This window comes from Mesocricetus auratus, unplaced genomic scaffold (genome assembly GCF_017639785.1).
Source record: "Mesocricetus auratus isolate SY011 unplaced genomic scaffold, BCM_Maur_2.0 Super-Scaffold_100694, whole genome shotgun sequence".
NCBI lineage: Eukaryota > Metazoa > Chordata > Mammalia > Rodentia > Cricetidae > Mesocricetus > Mesocricetus auratus.
Window position 1 is genome coordinate 4,947,157 of NW_024429268.1, and position 12,059 is coordinate 4,959,215.

General features: G+C 43.1%; 1 long non-coding RNA gene across 1 annotated transcript; it reads right to left on the minus strand.

Moving 5' to 3' along the window:
• Positions 1-9,722: 9,722 nt before the first annotated feature.
• Positions 9,723-11,742, minus strand: LOC121137780. Its single transcript, XR_005875076.1, has 3 exons — positions 11,366-11,742; positions 10,820-10,899; positions 9,723-10,630 (listed from the first exon to the last, which is right to left on the minus strand). It is a non-coding gene; the product is annotated as an uncharacterized LOC121137780 (long non-coding RNA).
• Between the last annotated feature and the right edge of the window lie 317 nt (positions 11,743-12,059).

Genomic DNA, 12,059 nt, shown 5'->3' on the forward strand with positions numbered 1-12,059 from the left:
AAGAGAAACAAATGCTCTTAGTAGTTGAGTTGTCTCTCCGGGTCCAAGCAAGTGTTCCTACACACAATGAATCTGTAATTATCATGAAAGACCCTACCAGACTAGCACCTAATGCAAATGTCACAACAATCTTATCCCAAACATACTTCTTCATGTATATTTCCAGAACACTTGCCCAGCCAGTTAACTTCGAAATGATACCCCTCTTACTATTAATCAGCATGGCCAAAGATTATTGCTACAAAAATGCTTTATAGCATTCTCCTCAAACCACTTCTGCCTTTGAAATGGCCCTCTCTCCATACCTTTGGCTATGCCTATCCTTCACTATGACGTATGTGTTCCCAGTGCAGTGCCCTGCTATTTCCCAAAGAGAATCATCCTGTGAAGCCTCTCCTCCCTCTCCCTCCTCCTTCCCCCTCTCATATGTTTGTTTTCTAAATCCAGGTCGACACTGTTCTCAGCACTCTGTTTTACTTCTTCTCTATTGGCAGACTTTGACTTTTTGACAACTGTAAACCATTATGTTTCAGAAAAGAATGGTGGCGGCATGTAAGTTGAATGGTCCTTAAAGGGGACGATGCTTGCTACCTGCTAACTTTGGACTTCCAGTCCGGGAGAGCGTTTGAGTGGCAGAGCTGGGTGGGCACGGATTAGAAGAAACGGATCAATGCAAGCACAAGCCTTTCTTCTGCTCTACCCATTTGGTGGAAAGGGTTTATAGTTTAGCAGAAAGGGGAACTTTAGGAGACATTAGTCAGAGGAAAGGTTATCCCCCAAACCAGGTGTACAGGTTTTCGAATTCTTCACTTTAGGTTAAAATAAAGGAGTTGCCATTGATAAAATTAGAGACCGGAGTGGGGTTAGGTAGGTATGTGTGAATAAATTGCCCACCTCTTTTTGTCTGGATGGTGATGCAGATTCATTCACCCCCAACTCTCTGAGCTGTGTCTCCTCTGCCTCTCTTTCCAAACACTCCTCCACTCAAGCTCCCTGCGTGTGCCTGGATTCTGGTTCCAACCAGATCTTGATTTATTTGCAGCTCTTGGGGGACCTGAAGTGCAGATGCAAATGACATCATTTTCCTCTGGCATGTTGGTAGCAGTTGGATCAGTGTCTGATTTGCATTCTTTAAGCCCGCAGGTCCTTAGGAAAATACAGTGTGTGGGGAGTTTACTGCGGTTATTTTTCATCTCAGCCACAGAGCCAACCTACAATTGTTCTTAGAACGCAAAGAGCTTTCAATTTCAAGGCGGAGAACAGTTACAGAGGGAGTGATTAATTTAGCAAATGATTTGGTTCCAATAAAAAGGTTCATGATGAGAGGCTGTCTGTGAGGCAGAGAGCTGTTACAGACCAGGAGCCAGGCATGACAGATGGATTTGGAAGGCACTGGTTTGAGGGCACATGACCATTTAGAATGGAAAAGATTCCTCAGAGAGGCTTGCCAGGGAGACAGAAAAAGGCTTACGGACCCACACGAGGCATTTTAAGCATCTTGCTAGTCTCTTCCAAGTTGTATCGTTTTTTAAACGTTCTTTTTATTTATTCTTTGTGTCTTTCATGTCGTGCCTCCAGACCCCACCCATATCCCCATCCCCCTCGGAATAAAACAAAATAAGATTTAAGAGAAAAAAGGAAAAAGAAAAAAAATGGAGAAAAGGAAAAAAATCTCATCATGGAAGCTGCCGTGTGGCACAGTGAGTCACACAGTAAGCCTCTTTACCCTTAGGTTAACAAACTGCCTCATTTTAACTCACCCTTACATCTGGTGTCAGTGGCAAGGGTCTTTTCTCGTTGCTTCTCTGGCCCTTTATGCTACTCTTTATTCTCTGGCCCTTCTTGTCAGTTGATTTTATTCCAGATTCTAGTCTACTACTCAAAATTGGTCCTTGCGCAGACTGATACACCGGGAAAATATTTGGGAGTCTAATGACTTCACATGTAAAATCTGGAGTCACGAGAACCTCCCATGTTCAGCCCAACAATCAGCTCCTACCAAATGGGGCTTTCAGGAAACTCTCTGTGAAATGGAATTTTGCCAAGGAGGACGGGAAATTGGAAACTGTCACTAAATAACCAGTTTGAGAAGTTGATAAACTACTCCAAAGGAGAACATAATGGAGCCCATAGGTTTCTTAACAGGTGAGAAAGTGCATAAAACGAGAACAAAATAGCCTGCTCCCCATGGAGTTATATCACAGTTCACGGATTCCCCGAAGAATGCCGGCTTAGATGACCCAAAAATGTAGGTTTGTGTACTGTAAGATTACCCACGATGAAGCATTTTAGCTGGCAAAAAGGAAGATTCTGAAATAAAACAAGTTATTACTTAATGGAAATCTGTAGTGTTTTTTCCCCTCTCCCTTTCCTCCGAGATTCCGTCGGAAACAAAAATATTTATCGCAATCATGAAAAGACAGGAGCGGTGACAGCCAAGAACAGACTGGGGAGGGAATTCCATACCTCAGCTGCGGATGGTCACTGAAACTGACTTATGAGTGGAGGGGAGCAGAGGATGGGTAGGGTTCGCCTGCTGCGCTTGTGGGGGGCCATGGAGACTGATCTGCCTGCAGATGCCCCGAGGAACTTTGTGTAGGATTCCTAGCTGTGGATAGAGTGCAAAACCAGGATTCTGAGTGTCGTTACGGTGACATCACCGACTCCTTAAAAGCCACCTCTCGATGACCACATGCAGAACTATTGTTGGTACCATACCAACTACGGCATACAGAACACCGCCGGTACCGTATCAACCGCCCCCGCACGCAGAATATTGGTGGTACCATATCAAACGTTCTTTTCTAGTTCGTTGAACATATTGCTGATGAGGAGCTAGGGTTTTTTAGTGCAGGTGCACACGCATGAGCCAAAGATGTCCTTAGTGTACTTAAATTCCCCTCCCGTGTATCTAAATCATGAGCCGGTCCCAGGAATGATTCCGGAATGGGCTCCCAACCAGATTTCCCATGAAGTAGAGTGAACCACTGGGGAGTTGCCCCCTCCTCATCCAGGGTGGCCTTTTGTTTTCCTTCATGAATTAGCAATCAAGAACTATCAGAAGTAGAGCAAAATCGACAGGCAGAGAGAAAAAGATAAATATTAAAAATGAGTGATTCAGAAGAAATAAAGATTGAAACTTAAAACATACTATTTAAAATGTTATTTGAACTTATTATTGAAATACTTAGATATTTTAGACAAAATCATTTAAAATAAAGAAAAAATAGATGTTAATGCGTACTTTAAAATAACCTTAAGTTCATATGTGCTGACAATAAGTACATGAGGAATTTGGGATGATTTCTTTTTCATACAGAGCAAAATTAATGATGAGAAAGGTTAAGAGAAAAGATTAAAGACAACATTGTTTAATTCAGGACACCATAAATCAGAGCAAAAGGAGTTTAAGTGGTGACACTAAATGAAGAGAAGAAAGAGGAATTACTTTGTGAAAGTAGGAGAAAAAATTCAGTGCTAAGGAAAACCATAATTTTTGATTGATAGGTGCTAAACTGCTCTCATGAATTTAAGAGTGGGGATATTCATTGATGGTAGGCCAAGACACACTCTTCTCCCTCCAGGCTTTAAATCCTGTGAATTTTGTTTTTACAACAATGTAGTTTTTTTTTTCTGAAATGCCAGTGTATATGAGGAGGGTCCTTAGTCCTAAATAACTCCCTGGGGGACTCTCTACACTTCTTAACTGAATACTATATTGAAGCATTACCAAAACATGGTATCTATCTAGACAGCAGCTAATGAATGTAACCCAGACATTTGCTGCAGGAATTTCCGGCATTGATAAATGTGAATGAGAGTTATGACTCATCTGTTGGCACAGGGATGAGAAAATGATGGCCTTTGAGACAGTTGCTGGATGCTAGTAATGAGTAAATGATAAGTGTAAGAAAATCATTGGATTCTATTTTCACATATTGAAATATCACTGACTTCAAAATGTACATGTTTAATGTGTATATCTTGATGGATTTAAAGATAAATATAATCTGCAAAATGATTAGCATATACTTTGCCACAATTAGAACCATCTTCTCTGTAAATTTCTCAGTTCCCTCTGTTTTGGTGATAAGAACACTTACATAATGTCCATCCCTCTAACGAAATTTTAATCATATAACAAAGGACCACATACCATTACGCTGAAAATAAACCACTCGATTTATTTTCTGGAGCTGAAACCTTCTGCCCTGTGACCAGTGGTCTTCATATCCTCCTACTCAGCCTCTTAATGTTCCAATCTTTGTTTCTGCCAGTTTGATAGTTTTACAATTTGAGATATAAGCAGGCTCATGTAATATTTGTTTTTCTTTCTCTTTTAATTGAAAATACATTCACACACACAAACACACACACTCACTCACACACATACTCACACACACACTCATTCACACACACACTCACACACTCACACACACTCTCACACACACTCACAACACACTCACACAGATTATGGTTTTCCTCCCTCTACTCCTCCCAATTCCTTCGCACCTGCACATCATTCCTGGTGACTCCTTTTTTGCGTCTCTCATTAGAAAACAAACAGGCTTCTAAAGAGTAAAATAAAGCGAAAAACAATAAAAAAACTAACACATCAGAAATGGACAAAACACACAGAAAGAAAAGAGTCCAAGAGGAAGGCACAGGAAATAGACCCATTTGTTCATTAAATACTCAGGAATCCCTTAAACACACTAAGCTGGAAGCTATAATAATATACACGAAGGGCCTGCAGGATTTTTGCTTTTTAGTTTGATTTAATTAGTGTTTTTCACTTATTTTGCATACTGACCATAGTTTCCTCTCCCTTCTCCCATCCCCACCCCCTTGCTCCCCTTCCCCCTCCCATCTACCCCCCTCTCCATCCACTCTTCCTCTGTCTCCATTCAGAGAGGGGCAGACCTCTCATGGGTTTGAACAAAGCGTCAGGTTGAGGCAAGATGGAACTCCTTCCCTTATGTCAAGGCTGGGAGAGGCAATCCTGCATGAGGAACGGGTTCCCAAAAGGTAGCTAAGCATCAGGGACAGGTCCTGATTCAAGGGGCCTTACCAAGAGGCCGAGCTGCATAACTGGACCTGTAGGTTAAAAAGAGAGAAGAAAAATATATAAACAAAACAAAATAAGTATGAATATAAAAACAGTAAGATAAAAGAGAGAAGAAAATATATAAACAAAATAAAATAAATACAAATATAAAAAAGTAGTAAGATAAAAGAGAGAAGAAAATATATAAACAAAATAAAATAAATACAAATATAAAAAAATAACAAGATAAAATGAGGGAAAAGGAAACGTCGTAAGACAACGTTGTAAGACAAGGGACTTTCAAATATGCCGTTGAGTTCATTTTTTGGTTGGCCATCTACTGCTAGGCATGTGGTCTACCTTAATAGTATTTTGTTTCTCCAGTGAGACTCCCTTGGAAGAAAATTAATTTTGGCTTGCAAGTGATTATCAATTAGAGTTTGCTCCTGGGCTAGGGATGGGGCACGTGTCTACTACCTCTTTCAGCTATGGGACCCCAACTGGTGCGAGTCTGTGCTGGCCCTGTCTGTGCTGCCTCAGTCTGTCGGCTCTCCCCGTGCACTGATGACGTTGCCTTGTTTCCTGGTGTCCTCGGTCACTTCTGGCTCCCGAGTGCTGGTGGGCGGGATTTGATGGAGATATCCCATTTGGGCCTGCGTGTTCTGAGGTCTCTCTGATTCTCCGCATAATGTCTGGCTGTGGGTGTCTGTGTTTGTTCCATCTGCTGCAGAGGAAGCTTCTGTGATGGTGTCTGAGCAAGGCGTTGATCTATGAGTATACAAGAATGTCATTAGGAGTCATCTTATTGATACTTTTTTTTTTTTAAGAACAGCAGTGTTTGGTTTTCCCGTAGGTCCCTGGGCTGCCTAGTCTCAGGCTGTTGATCACCTGGCAGTATTGGGTATGGGTCCCATCCTGTGGAGTGAGCCTTCAGTCAAATCAGAAGCTGCTATGTGCCCACCATCGCCCTGTCTGGTGAGCAGGACACCATTGCAAACCGCACGGTTCGTGGCTGGCTTGGTGTTTGTGTTTCTCTGGGGTGGATCCTGCTTGATCACGGTAGATAAATTGTTTTGGTGTATTCCTGGATTTGGTTTATAAGTACGTTATTGAGAATTTTACATCTATGTTCATGAGGGAAATTGGTCTGTAATTCTTTTTTTGTTGGATTTCTGTGTGGTTTGGGTATCAGAGGGACTGTCCTCATTCAGTGTGCCTTCTGTTTCTGTTTTGTGGAATAATTTGAGGAGTACTGGCTTTAACTCTGTTTTTGAAAGTCTGATAGAATTCTGTGCTAAAATGATCTGGACCTGGGCTTTTCTGGTTCAGAGATTTTTTAAATTATTGCTTTTATTTCATTGGGGGTTATAGATCTGTTTAAATTACTTATCTTATCTTGATTTAACTTTGGTAAGTGGTATCTGTCAAGAACATTTTTATTTATTTTAGATTTTCCAACATGGTGGAGTACAGGATTTTAAGGTATGTCTCTATCATTATCTGGATTTTCTAGTTTTGTTAATCTTAATATTCCATGTACCTTTTAATTAATTTGGATAAGGGTTTGTTAATCTTATTGATTTTTCTAAGTGAACAAACTTGTTGTTTTACTGACACTTTGTGTTGCTGTTGATTTTAGTTGTTGTTTCTATTTTATTGATTTCAATCCAGAGTCTAATTATTTCTTGTTGTCTATTCCTTTTGGGTGTGATTCTTTCTTTTTGTTCTAGAGCTTTCAAATGTGTTGCTAAGTTACTAGTTTGAAGCTGGGAAATAGTGGTGCACCCCTTGTCTTTAATTCTAACACTCAAGGGGCAGAGGCAGATGGATCTCCGTGCATTCAAGGCCAGCCTTGTCTACAAAGTGAGTTCCAGGACACCCAGTGCTAATACACAGAGAAAACCTGTCTCAAGAACCTTAAAAAATAAAGTTACAAGTATGAGATCTCTCTGATTTTTTCCTTTTTCAAAATTTAAGTTAGAAACAAGCTTGAATCACATGTCAATCCCAGCTCCCTCTCCCTCCCCTCCTCCCCTGCCCTCCCCACCAGGTCCCCCAGTCCCCTACCCAAATTCCACTCCGATCCCCAGGGAGGGTGAGGTCCTCCATGGTGGATTTCCATAGTCTGTCATGTCATTCAGGGTAGGGTCTAGGCCCTCCCACAAGAGTCTAGGCTGAGAGAGCATCCTCATTGTGGGATGGGCACTCAAAGCCTATTTGTACGCCAGGGATAAATACTACCCAAGGCCCCATAGATTACCTAGGCCTCCTCACTGACACCCACATTCAGGGGTTCTGGGTCAGTCCCATGCTTTCCACACAGTCATCAGCCTGGGGTCCAAGAGCTCCCTTTTGTTCAGGTCAGCAGTTTCTGTGGGTTAAACCAGTCTGGTCTTAATGTAGGCATTTAATGCTAAACTTTCCTTTTAGAACTCACTTCATTGTGTACCATAAATTTGGATATGGTGGTTTTTTTTTTTCCGAGACAGGGTTTCTCTGTATTGTCTAGGAGGCTGTCCTGGAACTCGCTCTGTAGATCAGGCTGGCCTCGAACTCACAGAGATTCGCCTGCCTCTGAGTGCTGGGATTAAAGGCGTGCACCCAGTTTGGGTTTTCTTTGTCAATTCTAATTCCACTTTCAAGTCTTGAACTGTTTTATCCCCCCCCCCACTGTTTTCATAGATTTTGTTAAGGAATTTATTGATTTCTTCTCTAGGACCTCTATCATATTCGTAAAGGCGATTTTCGGGTCTTTTTCTTCAGCTACTTTTCAGTTCTCAGGGCCTGCAGTGACAGGGTTGCCACACTGGCTGGTATTGATTGTGTTTTTTGTACTGGAATCTAGGCATCTTGGCTTGGGAAGACTGTAATGTTAGGTGGTGATATCTGGTCTTGTCTTGGTTTTGTTTGCTGGTTTCTCTTGCATTCTCTGGTTCTTAGGAGAGTGTGGTGTTTCCTCACAGGAAATTATTCTGGAATCCCTATTTGCATGACCACTAGGGGTCCTAGGTGAAGTGTGAGTCTAGGTGTTGGGGGCTAACACCTTGGAATTGGGATGGGATGCTCCCCCCCCCCCCCATACCTAGGGGATTCACAGAAGGGAGGAAGGCACGGTGTCCCGGGATCTACTTAGTCCCCTAGGAATGGGGGGGGGGCAGAGAATGAGGGGAGGCTCTAGTAAGTGGTCCCAGCTACAGAGCTGGGAATGAGAATGGGGGATTGTCCTAGGAAGAATGGAGGGGGAGTTGAAGATCAGCAGTTAGTGTATGTGCCTCGCTGAACAGAGTGCCCTATGGGTTCCCAGGGAATACCCGCTGGTGTTGGTGCTGGAGTAAAGCATTGAGTGTGGGAGAGACAGCTTGGAGATGGAGATCTGTGTGATCCACCGGAGACAGGGGGTGGGGTGGGGCAGAAGAAGGGGAGGCTGCCGCAGAAGCTCTGCTACAGAGCTGGGGACGAGACTGGGGCATAGGACTTGAGGCATGGGGGAAAGGGGAACATCTGCTTTTTGCCTACCTGCTTCCCTGGATGGAACGGCCTGAGGGTTCCCGGGAGTGCCTGCTGGAGCTCAGGGTCTGGGCTAAAGCAAAGAGTCTGGGGAAGCAAGCTTGGCGTGGAAGGCCTGTTCGATCTGTTGGAGATGGGTGGGGGTCCAGTGGTCTACTGCAGAGCTGGGGATGAAACTGCAGGACTGAATTTGGGGGGAGCAGAGGGAGAGGTGGAGATCTTCAGATGGCCCGCCTGCTTTGTTGGATAGAACCATTCAGTTTCCTATTGGAACAGTGCCTTTTAGGTTCATTCCATGTTGTCACGGATGGCAGGATTTCCTTTTATTACAGTTTTGAGCAGCCACTCTGCTGTTCATCGCCACGGCCCAATCAGTTACATTTTTTGCCAGAGTTACACAGTAATCTTTTTCTCCATACCCTACCAATATTTCTTTTCTTTGCTTTTTTTAAAAGTCAAATGATAACTTAATGAAAAAACTGATTTGCATTCCCATGATGATCAGTAGTCATGAGCACTTTTCATGTGCCTGGTGGCTGCCTGGGTGTCTTCTTTGGAGAAATGTAAACTTAAATATTTTCTTCGTTTTCAGTATTGTTTTTGCTATTGAGTGTGTGAACTAATAAGCAAGTTGGACATAAAAAAATCAGTAGTGCCTGTTTACATAAACTACTACCAAAAGAAAAATTAAAAAAATAGATCTAGCTACAGTTGGATCAGAAATAATAAAATATTTAGGAATAAACTTGACCAAAGAGCTGGAACTGAACCTATGAAAATGCATTTGATTTTTATCTTGGAGTCAGTCTGCTTTGCTCCAGGATTGTGCTATGTGACACACTATATGACATTTCAGAAATCATTACCAAGAACAATGCTAAGATTTTTTTCACATTGTATTATGTGACGCGTAACGCGTGACGACTCCCAGGAATCTCTTGCTGGCTTTGCTGCTCTGTGCCCAGCTCCCCAAGTCTGTGTTAAGGATGCTGATGTCTGCCTGAGAATGATGCCCTCAGAAAAGGCTTTGTAAAGGATGTCTGCAAATTTTCTCAGCATCCAGCATATTATTCAAAATCTGTTCTGTTAAGATACAAAGAAGCGTGCCGTCATTTTGAATACCAAATGCTTTATTTCTTTAAACAACAAGATCCTCACTGAGGCTCAAATGAATATTTGTGTTTATTTAACATCTGTTTGGAGAGCTCATTTCCTTCCTGGAAGTCCACAAAAGAGTCAATGAAAAAGTCCCATAAATTGTTGGTGACTGTTAGGGATGGTCTCTGTCATGGACACTGGCTGACAGAGTCCAGGGATCACCTGTTTGGTGGTGCTTGTGTTTGTGAATTACCCTACAGATTGGTTCAGGAGACGGAGAGGGAACTTCATCTTCTTCCTTTAAAGGATGGCCTCCTTGTGGTGTTTTCCATTCCAAGTCAAGAACCTGACCTCCAGCACCTTCCTTGAATATAGCCATCTGAAGCATCTAAGCTTACTGAGAAGTCCCAAGGTTGCTCTTATCTGTTGGTTGTTTTGTATTTATCTCCTTTTAGAAGCCCGGAAACACCGAGATTCATAAAATGAGGCAAATAGGAAGAGCCGTGGGATTGTCCTGAAAGGAAAAAGTGTCTTTATTTCACAGAGTTCTTTGCAGATGGAAATAGACAGTTGGGTAATTTTCACCTGCTGAGTTTGTCTTGAGTCTGGAGATTAGTGACTCAGCGTCATTTGCAGCTCCTGATGTGTAACAACTGAAATGGCTACCTCGTGTCAAGCACTTACTGTGGGCTCATTATCTTGGTTTCTGTCATGAACTTTCCTATGACGTCTGCATTATTAACCCTTCAATTATATGGTTAAGGGAACTAAATTTGAGAGTTGCAATTAGCGTTTGCTGAAGTGGGCAGATAGCAACTTTAAGACTTTTGACTTGAACTTCTTTATCACCATTCTTAATAATTCTTTTCCTTGTGACCTCTACACTCTTCACTTTCATTGATATTTTGTTCTTGCATTTTTATTGTCCAGTTTCTTTGGCAGCCAACTTCTTCTTCCACTTGTCTCCACGTGGCCATCCTAAATGCGGCACCAGCTTTAGTTTAGGACCAAGTAAAGGATTTCTTTTACCTAATGACCAGCTGATGTATGAGGACATACATTTTATTAGGTTTATAGAAACAAAAGAGACAGATTGCCAAGACCCATACTAATGGCGGGAATGATTTAGAAACATCACGCTTAATATCCAGAAGACAAAGGTCTTACCCGGATTTTAGATGTATCTCCAGGCCCACATAAACACATTTTTTTTTCCTAGTTAGAAACTTCAGTGTACACTCCGAAGTCTGAAAAGAAATTTATCTCAAGTTTACAAAGGCAGGAAAACAATCCCCAAAGCAAGCTTGCACCGTTTTACAAAAGCAAGCGTATGGAAGAGGGAGCTGAGAAAGCTCAAAGGAGAGAGAGTCCTCCGCGTTCAGCGCTACCCAACACAGCAAGAAGCTTCCCTGGGAAGCCCGGGAACAGTGCTGATCCACCGGTACACCCCTGAGCGTTTACAAGGCGGTTTGAGCACATGACCATTTGGCTTCATGCGAGCAGCTCTAGTGAAACTCAGTAGGTCACACTCACAAGACACGAAAGTATGGGAAGAAGGGTTTCAGTGAGTGAAGAGGGTGGGGGTTAAGAGAGGTTAATGGGGGGGGTGAGAATGATTACAGATGCAAATATAGGAAACCATTAAATGGTTAAAATGGGAACAGAAAAAGAGAGGCGTGTTTGGTAACAAGACTGATGGAGTTGCTTCTCTACCTGCGGTCGAGGCTGGTTCAGAAGGCAAACGCATTGGTAAACTCAAAATGCCTTCCACGCCCCGGTAAAACCCTCAGAGAGCAGAAGAACTGTCATCCGAGCCACTGTAAACTCGGTCCCACCCACGCCCGTAGTCCAGAGCGCTGCATCAAAAGTGGAAAGGAGAAACTCATTTTGCGGTTTCCAGGTAGAGAGTCGTCACATGTGTGCTGATGGATAAACTAAGAGCTTCACAGGCAGGTTAGTGAGAAATGTGTCACTGGGTGCCGTTTTGACGGTGGACCCCAGACGTCACGTGTTGAAAGCGATGTCCCAGCTGCGGCAGGGGGCTGGGGTGGTGGCTCTGTGGTAAGGGACACGTGTGTAAGCGTGAGGACCCGAGGAGGACCTGCGTGAAAAGGTGGGTGTGACAGCAAGCACACAGCTGTGACGTCACAGCGTCTCTGAGCTGTGACGTCATAGCGTCTCTCTGAACTCCTCGGGCTGGAGACCCCGAGTCAAATGTGTGTGTTCGTTGTAAGTCTCACAGTCACAGTTCTGCTACGGCATCACAGGCAGGGCCACAGCACCGGTGTTTAACAGCACGCACAGTCTTTCCTTGAGAAACACAAACCCCGTGCTTCAAGCCAGCACAGCGAGAGAGAGAGGTCTTGGAGAAGCACCACTGCATATCCTATACTAATTTCTGAATATG